Here is a 21,115-nt window from a genome sequence, read left to right on the forward strand (position 1 = left end):
AGAAGCTACTTTCAGGGACAGATAATATAACTTGTTTGATTTTTGTTTATACTCTCTTTTCCCAAAGAATGCACAGCAGTTTGTAACAAAAATATGGGCAATGAAGCTATAACTACAAATAGGAAAGAAAATCAGGACCAAATGGAATAGTACTTACAAGCATAAGGGCCAATATAGTTGCAACAGTTGAACCTTAAGCACGACTCTGAGTTTCCCAGTAGCCATGGTAAAAGGGGGAAAGCTCGTGAGTTCTGCAATTCTTATTACTGAGAAGGAAACAAATTTTTTCCCAGCAACAACTGTAAAACAAAGTTCTCTTGTGGACTCCAATACAGATGCCTACCTAGGGAAAGGACAAGGGGATATCATGTTAGGAGAATTCATTTAGCTGTTACTTGCATTCATTAGTAAAGGAGGAAGGGAAGTGCATTGAGCTAAACTCAATGGTGAATTCTAGAAAATAAAGAAATTCCTTCTACCTAAGTGCTGCTATGCATTTGGAAAGTGACATGTAAATGTATGTTAAAATATTTTTGATCTGAGCCGCAGCACTTGCTTTTCTCTTTTTCCACTGGTTTATACATAGCACGAAAGCACTTCTTGGGCAGCAATTTAAAATAGCCCAGTTTATCTCTCTGCTTATGTTCCTGGTCTTGGTTTTGGGCTATAAACACTTTCTGCTATCTTGGACTTTGCCGGAGAATGCAAATCCTCCGGCACACCCCTTCACATTCCTCTGATTCCTGACCTCCTGCTGTCCTGGACAACCCTCCCCAGGGTTGAGGGGAGGCTTTCTTCAAAGTCCTGAGAGAGGCTGCACAGGCGGTGGAAGGCACAGACCGTGGTCCTTGGGCTGCAAGGACTGTGCAGGGGCCCGCTGGGTTGTGCAAGCTTCGGGAGTACATGGCTCAGGTACAGTTCTCCTGAGAGGGAGCTCAGCCCCCAGCAGCACTGTGCAGGTGTCCCAGGCCACCGGGGTGACTGGGCCATGGTGAGGGGGACCCCAAGTGTGGTGGAGCCCCAGGGCTTGGCTAGTGGGAGGCACCAGTGGTGTAAACCTGCAGGAGGCGATGCTCTGAGGGGCTGGCAAGGGTATGCCTCCTGCCTCACCCTAGTCCCAGAAAGCTGGATCTCTTAGGGTTGAAAAGATGAGCTGAATTATGGGAAGATACCTAGCACATTGCAGGGTATATACCAGGTTTCAATTCACGTTAGTTTTCTTCTTCCTTTCTACTTCCCCTCTTTTCTATCTCTTCGCCTTTCCTCCTTGCTTCTCCCCCTTTTCCATAACTCTTAGCCCTGCACCCCGCAAGCATCTGAGAAGCGGTGTGTGTTTAGTCCTTTTCTGTAAATCGTTGCTCTGGCTATATCCTCCACCTGTAATCCCGGTCCTTCCCCTCTGTGCTTGGTCAGCTCCATCACCCTGTGCTTCTCTCAAGGCCCAAGGCTTTGCTGACCTCTCTTAAGGTCGATTCCCCCTATCAGCTGTTGCCATGGCACTGGAGAGCTCTTCATTTTTAGTTCTTACCACGCCGGCTATTTTGATTTTATTAGTAGGATTCCTTGATGAAGAGGAAATTTGCATTTATTTATATGATTACTGTTATGGTCCCGGAGACCGTAATGGGATTCTGGTTACTGTTATTTTTCCAGGTCCTGAAACAGTGCCTGGGATGCAGCAGGCATCAGGAACCACTGGTTGAATGAGCCAATGAGTTGGCGAAGGAAAAAGTCTTGCTCCGTAAGTTGAGCTGGGTATTCGCCAGTGAATCACAGTTCTGGGGTGGTGAGGATGAAAGCCTCTGTTTATGAGGGGTGTGCTCAGCCCTGAGGAGACCACAGGCATCTCGAGCTGCAGGATGCCAGGTGCCCAGGGGGCTGGAGATGTTGCCTCCTCATGTTGAACACAGGAGAGATATGGCAGGGCCAGATTGCGTGGCCACAGAAGTGGAGCACAGGGTCTCTAGATCTTTCTTTGATACTCACTACATACCTGTGCTAGTTTGCTAGGGCTGTGGTGACAAAGGACCACAGCCTGGGTGACTTATGCAACATCAGTTTATCTGTCATAATCCTGAGGACCAGAAGTCTGAGATCAGGGTGTTGGCGGAGTTGATTCCTCCTCATGCCTCTCTCCTTGGCTGGTAGGTGGACACCCTCCTGCTATGTCTTCACGTGGGCTTCCCTCCATACGTGTCTATGTCCAAGTCTCTCCTCTTACAAATACATCCATCATATTGAATTAGGACCCTACCTTCACAACCTCATTTCACTTCATTACTCTTGTAAAGATCCTATGTCCAAATATCCTATTCTGACGTAGTGGGGGCTGGGACTTCCAACATAGGACTTTGGGGGGTGGGGGACACAAGTCAGCCCAGAACAGTCCCTTTAAGGCTAACCTACTATTGACCAGCTGAGTGACTGCAGGCAAGATATTTAATCTCTCTGTGTCTCCATCGCCTCTTCTGGCGTTAATGAGAACACCGACTCACTGAGTGGAGCGAGGGTTATAGGAGTCGAGGCCTGTGATGTGCTTGGAATGGGAGTGTGTGGGGAGCACTCAGCCAGTGCTTGCTGGCATTATTATCACTGAGCCCTGAGAAAATGACTGTGTACAGTGTAAGGATAAGGACTGGACTCTGTCCTCAATATGCCCACAGGCCCCTTACACTGAAGATAAAACTAATAAATAAAAACAACATGAGGTACTTTTTTTTTTAAAGATTTTATTTATTTATTCGACAGAGAGAGATCACAAGTAGGCAGAGAGGCAGGCAGAGAAAGAGAGAGGAGAAAGCAGGCTCCCTGCTGAGCACAGAGCCCGATGCGGGACTCGATCCCAGGACCCTGAGATCATGACCTGAGCCGAAGGCAGCGGCTTAACCCACTGAGCCACCCAGGCGCCCCATGAGGTACTTTTCTTAACAGATGCTTTCTGGGCCACCGCTGGGGAAGGGACAGGTAAAGGGAAGAAGGAACCATGGCTACCAGGGGTGTCAGGCTGAGCCCCTCCAGCCCCTCAGAGCTGCAAGGCTTTAGTACCATCCATGCTACTTCTCTTCCCCAGCAAGATGCTGGCTGAGAGGGAAGTCACCACCCTCTGTGGGTTAGACGCTCCTCTCCCCAAGGGTCAGAACCACTTCACGAGCCATCACTGAGTGTCTAGCTTACCACGGGTTTTACTTCTATTTCTGGTTTCTCTATAAATTCCATGAAAGCAGGGATTTCTTAGCTTTGTTCTTAGCTGTGTCCGCCTCCTAGAGGAGCGCTCAGTACTTACTAGGCACTCACTAAATATTTGTTCAGTGAATAAATGAATGAATGAACGAAAGAGAGCCCTGTGAGCTCTTGGCACTCAGGAAAGACTGCAGGTCAGGAAGAGGGAGTCTCTGCCCCTTCACAGGCTTCTGCTGATGGCAACAGGAAGATGCGAGTAGACCACCCAATGCATTTTCAATTTGGTTCATCGGTCAGTAAGTCAGGGACCAACCCTGAGGAGCACGGCACTAGGTAGCCTATCCCACTACAGGGCAGTCATTGTAATAGCTACTGTTCATGCCACCTACACGGTTCATAATTACAATCAATCCATCCCTAAGACCCTCGGAGGTAGGTATTAGCATTATTCCCAGAACGCAAGCATGAAGAGGTTAAATAACCACTCCCCAAACTACACAGCTAGTAAGTAGTAGGTCGGGAAACAATGCAGAATTGTCTGAGCCCAAGTCCTGGCTTTTACTGGGAGCTCTCATCTCTTTCTGTTTTTGTAGGTATTTTAAGCTGTGTCAGGGGCTGCTCACCAGATGGCTTTTTAATCTCTCTCCTGTTGCTACATTATTAATCTCTAAATTGTTGAGTGGAGAGAAGAACTGGTACAGAAAGGGGGTATCTACATGGGAGAGGCCTCCTCGGAGAGTGGCTGACATTTCACAAGGGCCTTGGAGGGTGGGCTAGGTCTCAGTAGAGGAAGGAGAGAGAGAAATATATTATAGCTGGGGGAGCAATCCTGGAATCCATCAGGATGGCAGCTGCCATCATGGGGATCAAACAGACACACACCCCTGTTCCTAGCAACACAAAGCCGTGAATCTGATTTAGTCAAATATTTTGCTGGTGGTTGCTTCCTGCTTTTGTCTGCTCAGAAAGGGATAAAGAACTTGCAATCCTCCATTTTCTAGAAACCCACACCACGTTGGATTTTGGGTACTCCTGGAAAATGGCTGATGATTTGTGCTGAGTTCTGCAGGTAGCAAAGCCCCATGGCCTGGACGCTTTCCCTGGGCTTGCCCCCTCCTTGGAACATTTCACACTGGGCTGGGGACCATCGGCAGCCACATGGCCTTTGCAAAGGCCCCGTGGAGGGAGCCAGTAGAGTTTGATGGGACTCCCGTGGGAGCTGAGATCCTCTCTGGCCCCTGCATCTCCACAGGCTGGAGTGGAAGGTGTCCTCAGACCAGTGGAGTAGACGGCTGCTGGGGATCTGCAAGGCTAATTTATTCTGCCAAGTGTAAAGCATTTTGAACTTGCACCACCCTTCCTATTTTCCATCTGTCTTATTATTCATCACAGTCATATTGGGGCATTTTTGAAAAGAGTGGTATTTTAACATGAAGCTATTCCAAGGAGAAAGAAAAATATCCCTGTTTGGCATAAACCAGTCATGCAAATTAGCCTAAATAAAAATAAGACTAAAGACAACTTAGAATATTATCATACTTTCCCCGGCTCCTGCCAGTCACTGCTGTCAGCTGTGGGATCTCTCCCTGCTGGTGACAGCGCTGAGCAAGGGGCTTACATTTCTGCAGAGGTCCATGCTAAAGAAGCCATTCAAGAAGAAGGGACATCGAAGATCCCACACTTGAGCTGCGTTCGAAGCACCCAAGAAAGGTTTTCCTAGAAGTGTATTCCCATGAGGTTCTATGTTTGGCTTATCACAGACGAACCCATTAAGGACTCTGACATTCACTCTGTTTTGTTCCTGGGAGACTATTTAAGTAGCATGCACACGTGTGTGTGTGTGTGTGTATCAAGGGCCAATGCCATGCAAGCTGACATAATAATTAAATAAGCTTTTTTTTTTTTTTCTTTCCAGAGAAGAGAATGCAGTCTTTCAAGACCCCTGGTACAGAAGTCTTCAGAACATGGTTAGCAAATCATTATTCTCGTGCTGTTGTCGGCAACGAACCAGTTTCTCTACTTTCTCTCCATTTGTACTTCTTTCTTTTCTTGCCTTCTTATGCTTCGGCTCTTTCTTTCCTTCTTGCCATCTCTCTTTTTCTTCTTTGCTTGGTGGGTTTTATGTTTTCTCTGGCATCCATGGTTATCCTGGTTGGAAGTCCAGAACTGAGGGCATATTCCACGGCTGCCCAAGGCATCGGATAATTTTTATTATTAATTTCGTCAAGTCATGCTTAAAACGGCTTCATTGGATACAATCTCAAAATCCTCCCAGAAGCCCAGTTATATTACAGAGCCCTCCTGAAAGGGGAATCAGCCTGTTCGATTTATTCCAATGTTCTATTGCAATCAGAGATTGAGACAACTGGGACAACACCCTTACTGGACTGGTCACAAAAGAGACAAACATGTCACAACAGTCATTTCACATCTTTTATTTCAAAAGTCATAAGGATGGGTGGGGTTATATATTCTACTGCATTTTTTTTTTTTTTTTTTTTTTTTTTCTACTGCAGTTTTGATGTGCTGGGGAAAATTTGCCATACTATATGAACTCAGCAATGCTGGCCTTCCAACTTCCTTTTATTTAATCCTTTTTTTTAAACTACCAATACCATGATCTTGCAATCTGATTTTGAGCTAAGAAATACTTCACTGAGGAAGCATGCCAAGCTATACAGGGAGAAGCGCTGAGGTGTCCAGTGAAGTCAGGGAGGAGACTAAAACGGTTCCTGAGGTATCATATGGACCCCATTCCTCCAGATGTTTTTGTTTACAAACTAAGCATTCACTCTCTTATTTGTCTCCCTTACTAATCATGTCCTTCCTATTCTTTTCAGACTCATTTTCTTCTTCTTTTTCCTCTTACCTCAAGGTCTCAATATTTTCAGCAGATCAGATTCCAGACCTCAGCCATGTGGCTGATTTGTAACACAATCCTTCATTTTTGGTGTGCTCCTTGATCTAGTAATTACACTCAGAATTATTTCTTTATATTGGTATGTGCAAATATTTAGGCATAAATGTAGCCAAGAGAGCATCAATAATGAGACAAAAATCGGAAACAAGAAGACATTTGTTGAATAAATTATGAACATTGATGAGATGGAATATTATGCGGTCATTTCAAATGATGTAAAAGATTAATAACATGAAAAATATCCATAATGTATTATTTAGCAGAGATAAAAAGAAAGTTATGAATAGTATTGTCGCATTTTGTCACAAAACATGTACATAACGGGTTTTTGCCAAAAGACTGTTAGTAATAACGCATGTCAAAATGGAAACAATGGCTATCTCAGTGATAGGATTAAAGGTGATTTTTACTTTACAATTCTTATTTTTTTGCTTATCTATTTTATGAATTTTATATTTTGCTTGTATGTGAAATCTCATATACATTCATACAGATTCATACATGTATATGATGTAACTTAAATTTTATTTTAAAAATAAACTTTATCTTCTTACTCTGCCATTCTTCAGGAAGTAAGGACTAAACGAAGGAAGGAATCCGAGAATGTGCAGGGTGTTTAAGGGTAAGCCACGAAAATGGTTTGGGCTTGATGGGAGAGGAGGTTGGGGATGGGAAGAAGGAAGGAAGGGATATAAAAGACAAACTACAGGGCTGTGGCACTCAGTTCTACAAAGAAGGCTAAAGAGAGATCTGGTCAGTCTTTGGGTTTAAAAAGGCTCTCTCCTGGGGCAGGAGAGAGAAAAGAGTGACTTCAAAGTCTAGTGTAAGGAACAGGAGGAGAATTTCATTTTAGGAAGCTCTGGAGGTGGACACTAAAAGAGTCCTGTAAGGCTGGGAGTTTCCATGTGTCTGTGATAGTTTGTTACTTTGGAAACGGACTAGAACTGATGTTGAGAGTCAGATTTCTGAAGGGACAAGTGGTCTGGACCATTGGAAATGACCAGAGATCATGGCCAGAAATTGTTCTAGAGATAAACACAATTATTCAGGAAAAATCCACTCATGTTGAATTATAACCCTCTTTTTAGGGTATGGAAGTCGTGTTCTCTGACCATTCTGTACCTGGGACAGACTCTCAATCAGACTGTCCCCAAGACACCAAAGGGGGGCAAATCAATGGCCCTTACTTTCTTTCAAGATTATGAGAGGTTTGGAGGAGTTTGTCAATCCAACTGATAACATTACTAGGGAATGTAGATTATACAGAACATTTGAGAGAGAATTGCGATTATTTCGCCTAGTTGAAAGAAGAAATAAGATAAGACTACCTAACCCCTATTAGGCTGACATAAGAGAATAAAACTGGGGTGCCTGAGTGGCTCAGTTGGTTAAGCCTCTAACTTTTGGTTTCAGCTTGGGTCACGATTTCAGGGACAGGAGATCCAGCCCTGCACTTGGCTCCATGCTCAGCATGGGGTCTGCTTGAGATTCTCTCTCTCCCTGTCCCTCTGCCCCTCCCTCTTCTCTTGCACATACTTGCCTCTCTTTCTCTCTCTCTCTCTCTAAAATAAATAAATAAATATTTAAGGAAAAAGAGAGTAAAACCATCTTTTGAATGACAATAGAAAACAGAAAGTCCAGAGACTTCATTTAATAAAAATAGTAAATCATTTGGGGAAATTGGAAAAATACCAGAAGAGAAGTCAAAATACGACAGTGGCAGAAAAAAAATATTTTCTAGATAAAGAAGTAAAATCTCTACTCACTGGAACCTAACTAGTCCATTCCTGAATTAATCAGAGTTTATGCTTAAGGAAGAATGTAGAGCTTTTAGCCCTAACAGAGAATCCTTGGCAGCCTAAACACCAGTCTGATCTAGTAGGGTAATTCCCACGTGCTTATTTATTTGTGTTTAAAAACTTTGAGTGTCTCAAAAGTCAGCTCTGTTGCTGACACCTACAGATTAGAATGACAGCCCTGAGTGTTGCTAGCTTCTCAGTCATCAAAGAAATATTCCTCATGCTTAGTGTAATCCTCTTAGATGGTGGGAACAGCCAATGCTATATTTTAGGAAGAACTTTGAATCATCAGGCATGAAGATCAAAGAGGCTTTCTGTGATTGTTTTTCTTTTTGGACAGAGCTTCTTTTGATGAGAAAATTATATAAACCAGAATATATTTAATTCACAAACTTATTCACTCACTCAACCAGTGGCTACTGAACACCTATTACATACCAGAAATGGTGGTAGTTGTTAAGGATATAGAATAAAGAATAGTTCCTGCCCTTAGGAAGTTCTCAGTCTAAGCAAAGCTACTTGAAGATTAGGGGCTTTTATGAAATATATCACCAATATGCTGAAGAGTCCAATAGAGCTGATTTCACCAATTCCCCCAAATGAATATTCTTATATTTTCTGCAGCATCTTTGAGGTATCATTAATATGAATTAATTTCCCAGTGAAGGTGTGCTGATTATCTTCTAGTTGTCCCTTCAGGTCTACTCTCTACCCCCCACCACCCTCCCCTGCCCTACACGCAGACCTTCGTGTCCTCAGGCTTTTGGTTGGTTTCAGCTAATGAGAGATGTGGCAGGAGAAAAACAGATGAGGGTATTTATTTCCCCAGCTCCCCCTCCAGGCATCTCTCTTTGAAGACCAGCAGGGAACCCTCTCCAAGCACCATCCTTCATGCTTGAGGGCAAAAGGGCTCCCCACTATTGATATTCTGGGCACTGCAATCTCCCTGCTGGTTTCCTAAATCCAGCCCCCACTTTGTAAATAGTTGCTTTATTAAACTCTCTTCTAATTACCTAGCTTCAGGGTGCCATCTCTTTCATGCCTTCCTGATACAGAGGGAGAAAGATTTCTTCATTAAAGAAAAAATCAAGATATCTATTCTAGATTATTTCTGGGATCCGTATTAATGGGATGCTTAGAGGGAGCCTTAATTCAAATAATCCTTGCTCCTAATTGTTGCTTTACGGATATATAAATCTGTAGCACCTTATGAGATGTTAGTGGATCATAGATTTTAAAGCCTTTCCTGTTTCTTTCACCACCAAGAAAGCTGTAAACAGGCTAACTCCAGGGCACTGCCAAGTTTCAGCCTTAATGTAAACATAGCTAGGAACTATGGTCTTCCTCTTCAGGTTCAACCTGGTCCAAGTGTCCACCTCAGATCCTGACTTCAAGCATCAGAACTTGGATCAAGGCTTGCTGGTTTCTAGCCTGGCTGTGACCTTGTGCTCAGCTCCTTCCTCTAGCTGCTTTGCCACCATTCTCCTGGGGCCTTGAAATCCTACTATAACCAGTATCTTCTCAGGAATTCTCTAACTCATGGGCGGCTGTCCCCAGCTGGGCTACAGTGACTGAGTCCTGGCCCTCTGCTAACCAGCCACTAGTGTGAACTGCCAGTGGGAATGGATCTATGAATAGGGCCTGGTCTATAAATCCACATCCTACCTTTATAATAGACTACACCCATCCTATGCATTCATTCATTTATTGGGTGACTACTTAATCATTCACTCATTTATTAAGTGATACTGTGTTCCAGGCATGGTTTCAGGTCCTGGAGACACTGGTTTCATATTAAATTTTGAAAGTAGGTATAAATGAATAGATTCTCTTTTTGGTAGCAAAAGGAAGGGGGATAACTTCTATAATTAAACTTTAGCTTTAATTCATAATGTTGGTGTCTTCCTTTTCCCTTCAGTTACATGCGTAGCACATCCCTCCTTGTTTTCTTTTAAAGATAGTTCCCTTTCTCTTAACAGATAAGCAAAACAGTTGTATTTTTAAACGATTGTATCCAAGGATCCGATTCTATTATAATTCTACAACTAGTATTTACTTTCAAAGACCATAACTCTAAAATCATTAAAACTCCACTTTTAAACCTCTATCAGTTATGAGACATATATTCAGTATTTGTGTACTTCTATAGAATGAGAATATTTCTGCATTTTCATTAACTATACAAACTGGCCCTGCTATGCTGAGATGGATTTAACACATTCTTTTGAGTAAAATAGCTTATACAATAGCGTTAGCAACAGTTTGCTGTCCATTTAAATTTTTATTTAATAAAGCTGTTCTAGAAAGTTTTTATGTATAGTTAGGAAGACACTTTTTTTTTTCTTTCTTGGTTTCTTAATTCTGTAACTGTTGATTTGGCTTTTATAACCACATCTTTTATTTTTCAAGGTAAAGGCAAAGGGTGGGTGAAGAGGGTGTTCTGGCTCTTGGTTCCCAAGCTGGGAGGGCAAAAAGGCCAGATCACAAGGTGATTAGAAACATTAACAAATTTTACTGCATCCCCCCCAGGATGGAAATAATTGCTTTCTAAATGGGAACCTGGCCTCGGAGTGAACATGTCAAGAGTAGCTACTCTGAACCTGGAAGAGACAGAAGCAGAAAACATGTCTCCTGATTCGTGTTCCATTACTTTAATCACTCAACACCACTCCGTTTAAGCTAAAGAGATATAATGGCGCATTTGACAGGTGTCTTCACATCAAGATTAGATAGGAACCCTAGAAGTCTAATGCTGAACCTTTCTTACCTTCTGCAGAGGATGTCACTCAAAATCTCTTCTCTCAATCCCTCTTCTCTGACTGCTTACGAAATTCAGACCCATTCCTCCTGCAACCCAATGCTCTCCTCAGGTGAACCTTGCTTTACACGAAACATCTGTGTGTAAATAACATGGTAATAATTCAAGTCGTATTCTAAGTGCAGCATAGGGATCTCGCTATTGAAAGGAACACTGCAATAAATGCTTTTGTAAGGCAGAATACCTCTTTTGTAATGTACACAATATAAATGTAGATAAAGCTTCCAATTTACCTAAGTTTAGATTTTTACATAGTGGATTTCATTAAAGCAGAACCTATCTGTAAATGAAAATATTTTAAGCTTCAGCCCTTTGCCCATCATAATGGTTTTTTAAAAATCTCATTACAATAAAACCCATTAGTTTGAATAATTAAATACAAAAAAATGCTTTCCACATGCATTGAAATTTCTGATTTTAATAGGAAAAAAACCCAACTGAGTGCCTTGTTTTTAAGCTCCTATTTCAATCTTGTTTTAAAATGGCAAACAGTATAATAACTAGCATCGAGCAGAAAGTACACTGCAGCACGGCCGGCTGACTGAGGAAAGACAGCCAGTGTCTACACTTAGGAAAATAGAGGCAGATACAAAGGAACAGGGTCTGAGTGTTCCAGACGTCTGGAGAACGTACTAGCTAAGAGGTCAACATGTATTACCTTATTTCAATCTTTACAACGAAGCGAGGGTTAGCCTCCCCATTTCGGCAAAGGAATGGAAGCTGGGAAATGGGAAGTAACTTGTCCAGTGTCACACAGGTTCTAGCGATGGTCAGAAGTCAAATTCACCTCTCCGCATCTCAAATAAGAGCTCTTACCCCTTTTGCTTATTTTGAGGTTGAAACTTAAATTGTCGATCTATTATCATACATTTTTGACCAACAAAGATGGAAGCTCATAGGGTTCAACTAAAACCTCTCTACCACACAGAAATTAAAATACGAAAAGGTAGTGTTGATCCGAGGGTGACTTGAGCCTCTTTTGTAGGGCAGAAAGAGCTCAGATCCTGTTTTTGTTCCCCTCCAGTCCTGCTCATTTTCTGCCCCTCCCCACCCACATCCCCACCTTTTTATTCAGGAATCTTTAGAGGGCACCATGTGCACAACAGCTCCCATGAGAAGTGCTGGAGATGCCAACCTGAGTTCAACTTGGTGGGTGAACTTGAGAAGTCTGCAGGCTGACTTTTAAGAGAACAAAAGTATATTAATTGCATGAGTAGAAGATAATTTCAGGGATTTGCTGAAATATCTTGGTTCACATGGGAATGGCTATGCTGACAGGTAGCCCCTCAAAGAGGAGGTGAGAGAAGGTAGTTGGCCTACCCTGCATGCCTTCCAAGACCTCCTGATTTCCAGGCTCTCTTCACCCTGGAGGCAAAAGTAAGCAGCATGTTCCACATGGAGGAAGGATACAAAAGGTCAAGAACCCAAAATGGAATGCTGGTCATTCTCCATTTCATTTGTCACTCAGAAACACTCATCCTTTCATGGCTTAAGTGAAGCCACCTCTCACTGCACTTTATTTTCTTGGAGGCTGGAGCCCCATGGTCTGGCTTCTATTTCATATGCTGTATTTAATTTTCATAAAATCCAAGCAAATAAAATAATTTGAGAAAAACTGAAAGTGAGCTTACATATCCATACACTTATGTGTTCACTATAGAAAGTTTACGAAAGAGAGCTGATACTTCATGTGACTTTAAAACAAACTAACTAACCAGCTAACTAACTACCTGCGTTATTTCTTCCAGAACATTGTCTCACACAAAATTAGATACTAAGTTTCTGACTAGTGCAGATGATTTCACACATATCTCATAGCCTTGAAATATTTCCTTCAGAATATGGTCTTTTCAGATGTTTTAGGTTAGACATTACATTTAGTCAGTTATTGTGCTAAATTCAGAGAAGAAAACAAACTCACCTTGAACATTCTGAGGATTTCTTTGGCTTAATGGAGACAAATCCTTCACTTAATGGCTGGCCCTTAGTACTCATAAAACAAACTCATTTATCCTGAACAGTGGGGTGGGATGTCATGGAGTTGGTAATTATTAATGACAACTAATGGCTGGTAGTTATTGATGACATTTGTGAGAGTAGGATAAAAATAATAATTATAATAATGTGAGGTGTCATGAACAAACAGTAATTGCAATAATGATTGCTATTATAATAATGAGCGAGAAAATGATTTTAGGTTATTAAATCAATAAAGATAATGGGAGTCTGCATGTGCGTGTGTGTCACACGTGCACACGCACACACCCAACACACACATAATTGTGAAAATAAGCCAGATAAAAATAATAGTCATTCTTGATTGAAGACTTAATATGTGCCAAGCTCTGTGCCTAAAACATAAACACATTATCTTCTTGAATTCACAGTGGCTCTATGAGTAGACATTATTGATAACATTATTTTCCTAGCTATGCTAATAAGAAAACAGAAGTTTGGAGCAGTTACACAATTTGATAACAGTAACTTAACAGCTGGTAAATGGCAAAAAGGAAATTTAAACCTGGTCTAGCTAATACCAGAGTCCTTGCACTTAACCAGTATTCTATAATTGCTGAAAGGTAACACATGTATTCTGTTATCTAGGATACCTGAGCTGCCAGGTACCCTAAGGGTATGGGTCCGACTGTCAAGTTATCTTAGACCCACAAGTCACAGCTGGCAGTAGGACCTGCCAACAGATCGGCATGGTGAGGACCCCACAGAGACAAGCCCACAGAATTGCCCAATGGAGAAACACCATTTCTGTAAAGAGAAGGGACCTGGGTACAAACTCTCATAAAAAGGTGCCTCCTTGGTTTTTTTTTTTTTTTTTTTCCATCAGAGCTATGACCTAAGCCATTCTTTGACTTTCTCTCCATGTGCAAGTGACAAATGCAGTGGCCTCCAATGACCATGACTGGAATGCTCAGGAAAAGCTATGTGTTTGTATGTATATGTATTGCCCTAAGAAGGTGAGTGCTCCTGTAACTTCATCATGAATACATCTATTAAAAACCAAAGTTCTGATTCTTTTGGTGATTTGTTCTAAAAGGGGCTCTCTTAGCTTCTATTTTTGAAAGACGTTAGTGTTTCTTTTTTCTTATTTGACAATGAGATAATAGGATGGCATGTTAATATTTTACTCCAATGTGGAGTTGTCTACATACAATAAAAGTTATCAGTTTTGCAAGGACTTACAACAAAGTGATGAACACTAACACTCAGTTTGTCTCCTCGATGATGCCACAGGATCTCATGGTACTCAGAATCATTATTAAGAGCATCACTTGTCATCATGCAGGAAAAATATGGTCATTTGAGCATTGCACTTGGACTTCAGGATAAATGGATACTCAGTATTGACTCTAAAAATAGATACATGGGAACCAGTAAGAGGTGGAAATGGTTGAAATTCTCTTTAATGTGGATGAAATACAAACCTTTTTAGGTGCACCTGTTTCCCTCATGAAAAATGCTTAGGTTCAATAGCAAGGGGACCTAAGTAGAAGTGACATAGACTTCCGGGCTTCAGGGTCTGTCCCGTTATCAGCTGTGCAGCATCTTCTGGTCTGGTGGAGCCAGGAAGTTGCAGGAAACGTAGCTGGAGTTCTTTCTCTTCAGGTGCATTTCCAAACCAAAGCAAGGAGGATCATTGAAACGACTTTTGGCTGGAATTTGAGTTGAGCCAGAAGAAAGAGGGGTCTTGCACACACTACCTTGCAGAGTGAATCAACTCAGAGAGCCAAATGAGAAAACGTGCCTCCCATCCTCCATCCCAGGGGTGAAGATGAGCACAGCTCTGGGCAGGTCCCCATACAGATGTGGAGCAGTCCCGCGAGGTGGAAGTTAACTGTCCGCGTCTTAGGCCAGTATGTTCTGGTTGCAAATATACAACTTCCATAAAAAATTAAACAGCAGTGAAAGACCGTGCATGATCAACATCAGGAGATTTGCAATCATCCCACCTCTTTGCATCCTGGGTTAAATTTTCAAAGTTAATATTTCATGAGTGTTATTTCAGTCAGGCTTGCGAACGTGTTTCAGAACAACCGTGCTCGTGGAGAGCTGGGTCAAGACGCCGCCACTTGGGAGCGTGGAAGGGACACTTGTTGGGGGCTTTCTGTTTTGTGCGGCAAGAGTGTTGCTGCCCAAGGATGAGGAGGTCTCTTGCAGATAGGAAGTAACTTTCTGATAAAGCACTTTCACTCACGTGTTCTTCACTGCAGCCTCTGATGTAGGCAAGGCAAGGTTTAAGTGTATGGGAAGAGTAATGGGATACAAATAGTAGGAACAAAGAGTTTCCTGACACCAGTAAAGCTCAGTGATCACCGGGGGCCGACACACACTGCAAGGCTCCGTGGATAAAATGATGGGCCGCCTTCGGATAACGTTCTCATTAACAATTCTCCTGCTGCCCATGACAGCATCATAGATTTTACCGTTCCTTCTCTTGTTCATCTCCGGTAGGAACATTTTCATCAAAACTGGGTATTTGGTGCTTCAGAGTTCTCCTGACATTTCTTCTTACCCACCAAATAGAGTCATAATCCTTAGTATGTAACTTCAAAATCCCTTACACAATAACCAATTGCTTCCTCAAAGAGGATTGTGACTTCAGATGGAGAGTAAGCTGCTGAAGGAAATTAACTCTCAAGAAATGGAAGTCCTGTTCCTGCGCACTTGGAGGCAGGAAAAGAAAAATCCAGAGGCTATCACACAAATGCCAAAGCATTCTTTATTCTGCCTATAGAATGTCAGGACCAGACAGGTGACTCACAAGGTTACTCGGCCCTCTTATTCGGGACTCACGAGGGCAGAGGGTGGGTGCTACTCATTCCCTGAAATCATTCAGCCCCTTTCAGCAAACTTACCTAAGAGGCCATGGCTCCTTAATACCTCCTTAATTCCCTCACTGAGATGATACCCAATCCTTTTCATTGCCTTTCTCCTTTAGATTTTTACACACCAGCTGAACCCAAAAAGATTTTCTGCTTTTTGTACTCGAAGAAGGGGGGAAATTTTCAGCAGTGAAAGGAAAGCAGCATGTATGAATTAGGTTGGAAAAAAAAGGAAACATGGATATGCTTCTGGAAAGTGCTGTGTGCACTCACATGATTAACATGTTTGCCCTCAAGGTCAAATTAGCAACAATTACGAAAGCAAATCCACAACAGCATAAAAATGCCACATCAAGTCAGGCAAGTCCTCCATCTTGCTCTGTGAGCAGCCTTTCTGGGGGCACCTGTCAATGGTGGGCCCGTAGCTATGGGGAGATGGAAGAGCCTGGGGAGTAGGGTTGCAGCTCTGAGCAGGTTGCTTTACCCCTCTGGCTCCCATTTTCCTCCTCTGGAGCACAGAGCATGGAAGAACACCTGTTCCTTCCTACTTATGGGGTTGTTTTGAGGGTCAAATCAGACAGAGGATGGGAATGTACGTTGGAAACCATGTGGTTAATGTCCTTGCACAGAACAAGGTCCCCAAATCTCTGCAGAAGAGGAGCTCTGAGGGGGTGCTCCCCATACCAGCACTATACCAGCTGAGTGCTCCTCTGCTGCTTGGCTATTACTAGAGGGTTCAAGGTTTTGACATCCATTATTTCAGTGAAGGTCCCCGTTCTGCTTGCCTTCCTGGAAGCAGAGGCCGAGTTGGAGATTCTCCTGTAAAGGATTACAGAGGGAGTGAAGAAGTGAGGGCCATAGGGTAAGGTGGGAGAAGGAGTGAGGCAAAGATGCGGTACCCGTTAAAGTCCAGACTCAGCCAGATTCTGCCAGTGCTCTGGGATGTGACGAACAGATCACGCTGAGGGAGAGGCTGCCTGTCTGTTACCTGAATCATCCGTCCAGCTGTGGGCTGCACTCACCTCTGCCCACCTGCACAGAGTGAGGGTCAGATAGGGATATCATCACCTTCTGGGAGTTTCCAGGTGAGGTAGCTCTCTGGCAGAGAACAAATTCTCTAAAGAGGGAGGAGCTCTGAGCTATTGACAGCTAACCTTCACGGCAGCTAGGGGAGGTGTGCAATGGCCTGGTATGAGTCACCACTGACGTTTACTACAGACAAGAAAGCTAAGGCTCAGAGAGGGTGAGGTTCTTTGGCCTCAGAGCCTTCACTTCTGCCAGGAACTCTCCTCTCCGCCCTCTTCCTTTGTCAATTTTTATTGATTGCATAAATTTCAGATCCCATGACACTCTTGGAGGAAATCTTCCTCCTCTCACCTCAGATTGGTCTAGTCCCTCCAGCTACTCGCCCAGCACCTTGGACCCGCTGTTGGAGTAATTTATCACAATTTAATTTAAATAATTATTTCTGTAATCTTTTATTTGATACCTGCCTTCTCCACTAGGCTGTAAAGCCCATGAGGGCAGGGGCCATGGACATCTTGTTGCTAACTAGAATCTGTTGGGTAGCTCAGTGCTGGGACATAGTAAGTGTTCAATAAATACTTGCTGAATGAATGATGGAAAACAACTAGTCAGAGAATTTAAAACCAGGTGTCTGAGTCTTAAAACCACATTCAATTTCCACTCTGCCTTAGACCATGCAAAACTCTTGTTTATTTATATCTAATGTTTGTGTACATTTTTGGAAATCCAGTCTCAGAAGTCAGTTTCCTGCTATATTTATATTTACATATATGCCGTTCCTTATGCCAGTAATGAACTTGCTGTAGAAAGTAGTACTGTGGTTCTTGGTTTTAACTATGTCTTTCAGATTTCAGGATGTGCTCCTTTGTCTGGTTGTGCAAGTTTCCTCCTCTTCCTCGGTCCCCTTCATGACAAAAATGCTTTGATCACGTCTTGTTCAGACTAGGCTTCTAGGCTGAGAGCGCCAATCCTTTTAGCTTCTCTTCCAACAAGAATCACATGTCCTTGATCATTTTAAGTCTTCTCCTCTACACATTTTGTGGCCCTATAAAGTTTTCTTGTGGAGAAATCCAACCTTAGCTGGGTTCTAGGTAAGCAGTCACTTTAATGATCCCTCTTTGATTCTCTAGTTAGCTAGCACAGGGGGGAGGGCAATTGTTTCAGACTTTGCAGTCTCTCCTCCAGTCCCAAGCCCACAAGCACCCAGAGGCTTCAGTGGTTAACTGCTCACCTTCTGCTTGCCAAGGGGATTGGATCAGCGAAAGGAAGCCCTCATCCTTGACCTTGACTCCTGTCCTCTCAGACGTTCTTCCACTTCCAAGGGAAGAAGTGTTCTCCTTTCAAAACCCCATTCTTTCCTGAATCCCAGAAAGTGCTGCTCCCAGACTTACCCTTTGCCTCTCTTTCATCCCATTCTCTCCTTCTTAGAATAACTGACACAAGTTGTCTTACCAGACAATACCCCAAATTTCAGTGGCTCGACACAGCCAAGACTTAATGTCTCAATTTCACACATTCTGAAGTGATGCTCTCTGGAATGTGACATTCAGGAACACCAAGTTGGTGAAAGAGTGATGGAGAAGGCTCAACAGGTAGTAACCTCCTCTATAAGTGTCATGTCACCCCTGCTTATAATCCCCAACCAGAAATAATCACATGGCTCCAAGCTCTTGCAAAGAAGGCTGGAAAATGTGGGAGAGTATATGGACTATTCATTGAACACCCAATCATCTCTGCTACATCTTTATAAACACAAAAATTTCCTGTGACTTGTGAAAATGTTGCCTGGTCCTCCTGGCCTTCCATTTCCTTTCAGTGAGAAACTTCCCAAATGAGTGTGGGTTTCTATATGTATTTCTTCATCAATCCCTATCTCTATAAACTCTGTACAGTGTGGCTTTTATTCCTACAGTCTGATTACAATACAGACTCAGAGGTCACCACTCACTCTTCCTACAGCTCCCATTTCTTTGGTCTGTGGCAAGTCTTGAGGGTGTCAGCTTTCCTTTCCTAAGGAAATTCTCTCTCCTGTTGCAGAGGTCATCACCAAGCAGTTTTCCTGGTTTCCCTCACACTTCTCCACTCCTTCTCTTTCTGGTCCTTACCTGCCTGTGATTCCCCAAACTCAACCATGGGCCCTTTTCTTCCTTGACTTTACATTCTCTTCATCGAAGAGCTCATTGATTTTTATGCCTGTGAATAGTGCCTCTGTGCTCCCAATGCCTGACAAGAATATGGGTTTGAAGTCAGGCAGACTTACATTGAACAAACTATGTAATTCCTCAGAACTTCAGTTTCATCTGCAAGAATAGGATAATAAAGCATTCCTGAATGAAAGCATTAGTGAAAGTTTTGAGTTCAAATGTCCACTGACTGATGAATGGATAAAGAAGATGTAGTATATATACACAATGGGATATTATTCAGCCATAAATAAGAATGAAATCTTGCCATTTGCAACAATGTGGATGGAGCTAGAGAGCATTTTGCTAAGCTGAATAAGTTAGTCAGAGAAAGAAAAATACTATAAGATTTCACTCATATTTGGAGTTTAAGAAACAAAACAAATGATCGTGGGGATTTAAAAAAATGACAGGCAAATCAAGAAACAGACTCTTAACTATAGAGAACAAACTGTTATCAGAGGGGAGGTGGGTGTGGGGATGGGCTAAACAGGTGATGGAAATTGAAGAACACACTTGTTTCGGTGAGCACAGCGTGTTGTAAGGAAGTTTTGGGTCACTAGATTCTATACCTGCAACTAATATTGCACTGTATGTTAACCAACTGTAACTTAAATAAAAACTTGAAAAGAAGAAAAAAAAAAAAGAAAGAAAGCATTGAGTTCATGAAAGCTGTCAATAGATATGTTTCTCCTCACCACTTCCAGGTCTGCATTTCACCTGAATGTCATTTATTCATTCATTCATTCAAGTATTGAATTCATTAATTCATTGTTCCTTGAACACCCTGAACACCTCCTATGTGTCAGTTACAGTGTCAGGTTTTGGGAACAGAGATAGGAATAAGGCAGACCCTTCAAAATCCCAAAGTAGCATAGATATTCCCACTGGGGGCACATGGCAATTCACTAAAGTGAATGTTCTAACAAAGATATAACTATTTTTTATGCAAAAACTAAGGGAGAAATTAGGCTTTGTTAGTAATTTGCATTTCTGTGGACAGTGATTCTTCACTCAGTCTACAAGTCAGTCATGGGTCACGTGAGGTACACAGTGGTCCTTGAGGGCTGAATCATTGCCTACATGAGGAGAGATTGATGGTGGTTCCAGCCCTTATTGAAAGCAGTTGCAGCATATACCTTTACACATGCCCATGAAGTGGATTTATGGATCATAACATTCACTTTTAACCAAACTAGCCTGCCCAAGATGGACAAGTGACTTAAAATATTTCCATCCACAAAACAATACATTGAAGATAATACTAATAAGGGTGACTTTCCAATTTATCATCCAAAGAAGAACACTTTAGAGAGTAAAGGAAGCACTATGAATTTTTGTGCCAGAAAATTGGTGCGAACTGAGAATGCCCTAAGCAAAGCAAACTGTGACATGTGTTCACCCTACTAAGAATACAAACACAACCAAACAATAAGAAAACAGCAGAGCTGACCTTCTAGACAGATACAAGCTTTCCATCACCACATGCAAGGTAAATAATAATAATAATAATAATAATAAATCTTAAAAATTAAAAAGTATATAAATAAAATAGAACAAGATCTGCCCTGAAGCTAAGCAGAATGTTTTAAAATTATTAAAAAGTATATTTAAAATTATTCCTAATAAAACTGGAGGTATCTTAATTTCAGACTGCAAATTATATTACAAAGCTATAGTAATCAAATTAGTAGGATACTGGCCCAAAATAGGCACATAGATATATGAAACAGAATAGAAAACCCAGAAGTAACCCCACAATTATATATATCGATGAGAGAGAAGAGAATATGCAATGGGAAGAAGATAGTCTCTTCAACAAATGGTTTTGGGAAAATGGACAGCAACATGCAAAAGAATGAAACTGGACCACTTTATAACACCATACACAAAAATAAACTCAAAATGGATTAAACATCTAAATGTGAGACCTGAAACCATAAAAATCCTAGAAGAGAGCACAGGGAGTAATTTCTCTGACATTAGCGGCAGCAACATTTTTCTAGATATGTCTCCTGAGGCAGGGGGAATAAAAGCAAAAATAAACTATTGGGGATATATCAAAATAAAAAGCTTCTGCACAGTGAGGAAAATAATCAACAAAACTAAAAGACAGCCCACTGAATGGGAGGAGATATTTGCAAATAGCATATTTGATAAAGGGTTAGTATCCAAAATATATAAAGAACTGAGACAACTCAACACCCTCAAAGTAAATAATCCAATTTAAAAGATGGGAAGAAGATATGAACAGACATTTCTCCAAAGATGATATCCAGATGACCAACAGACACATGAAAAGATGTTCAATATCCCTTGCCATCAGGGAAATGCGAATCAAAATCACAGCG

General features: G+C 42.1%; 1 long non-coding RNA gene across 1 annotated transcript; it reads left to right on the top strand.

Moving 5' to 3' along the window:
* Positions 1-812: 812 nt before the first annotated feature.
* On the top strand, positions 813-13,732 carry LOC116584337. The gene is made up of 6 exons (XR_004283165.1): positions 813-912; positions 1,654-1,741; positions 2,003-2,144; positions 5,098-5,147; positions 6,670-6,722; positions 10,429-13,732. It is a non-coding gene; the product is annotated as an uncharacterized LOC116584337 (long non-coding RNA).
* The last annotated feature ends 7,383 nt before the right edge of the window (positions 13,733-21,115 follow it).

This window comes from Mustela erminea, chromosome 2, assembly GCF_009829155.1.
Source record: "Mustela erminea isolate mMusErm1 chromosome 2, mMusErm1.Pri, whole genome shotgun sequence".
Taxonomy (NCBI): Eukaryota; Metazoa; Chordata; class Mammalia; order Carnivora; family Mustelidae; genus Mustela; species Mustela erminea.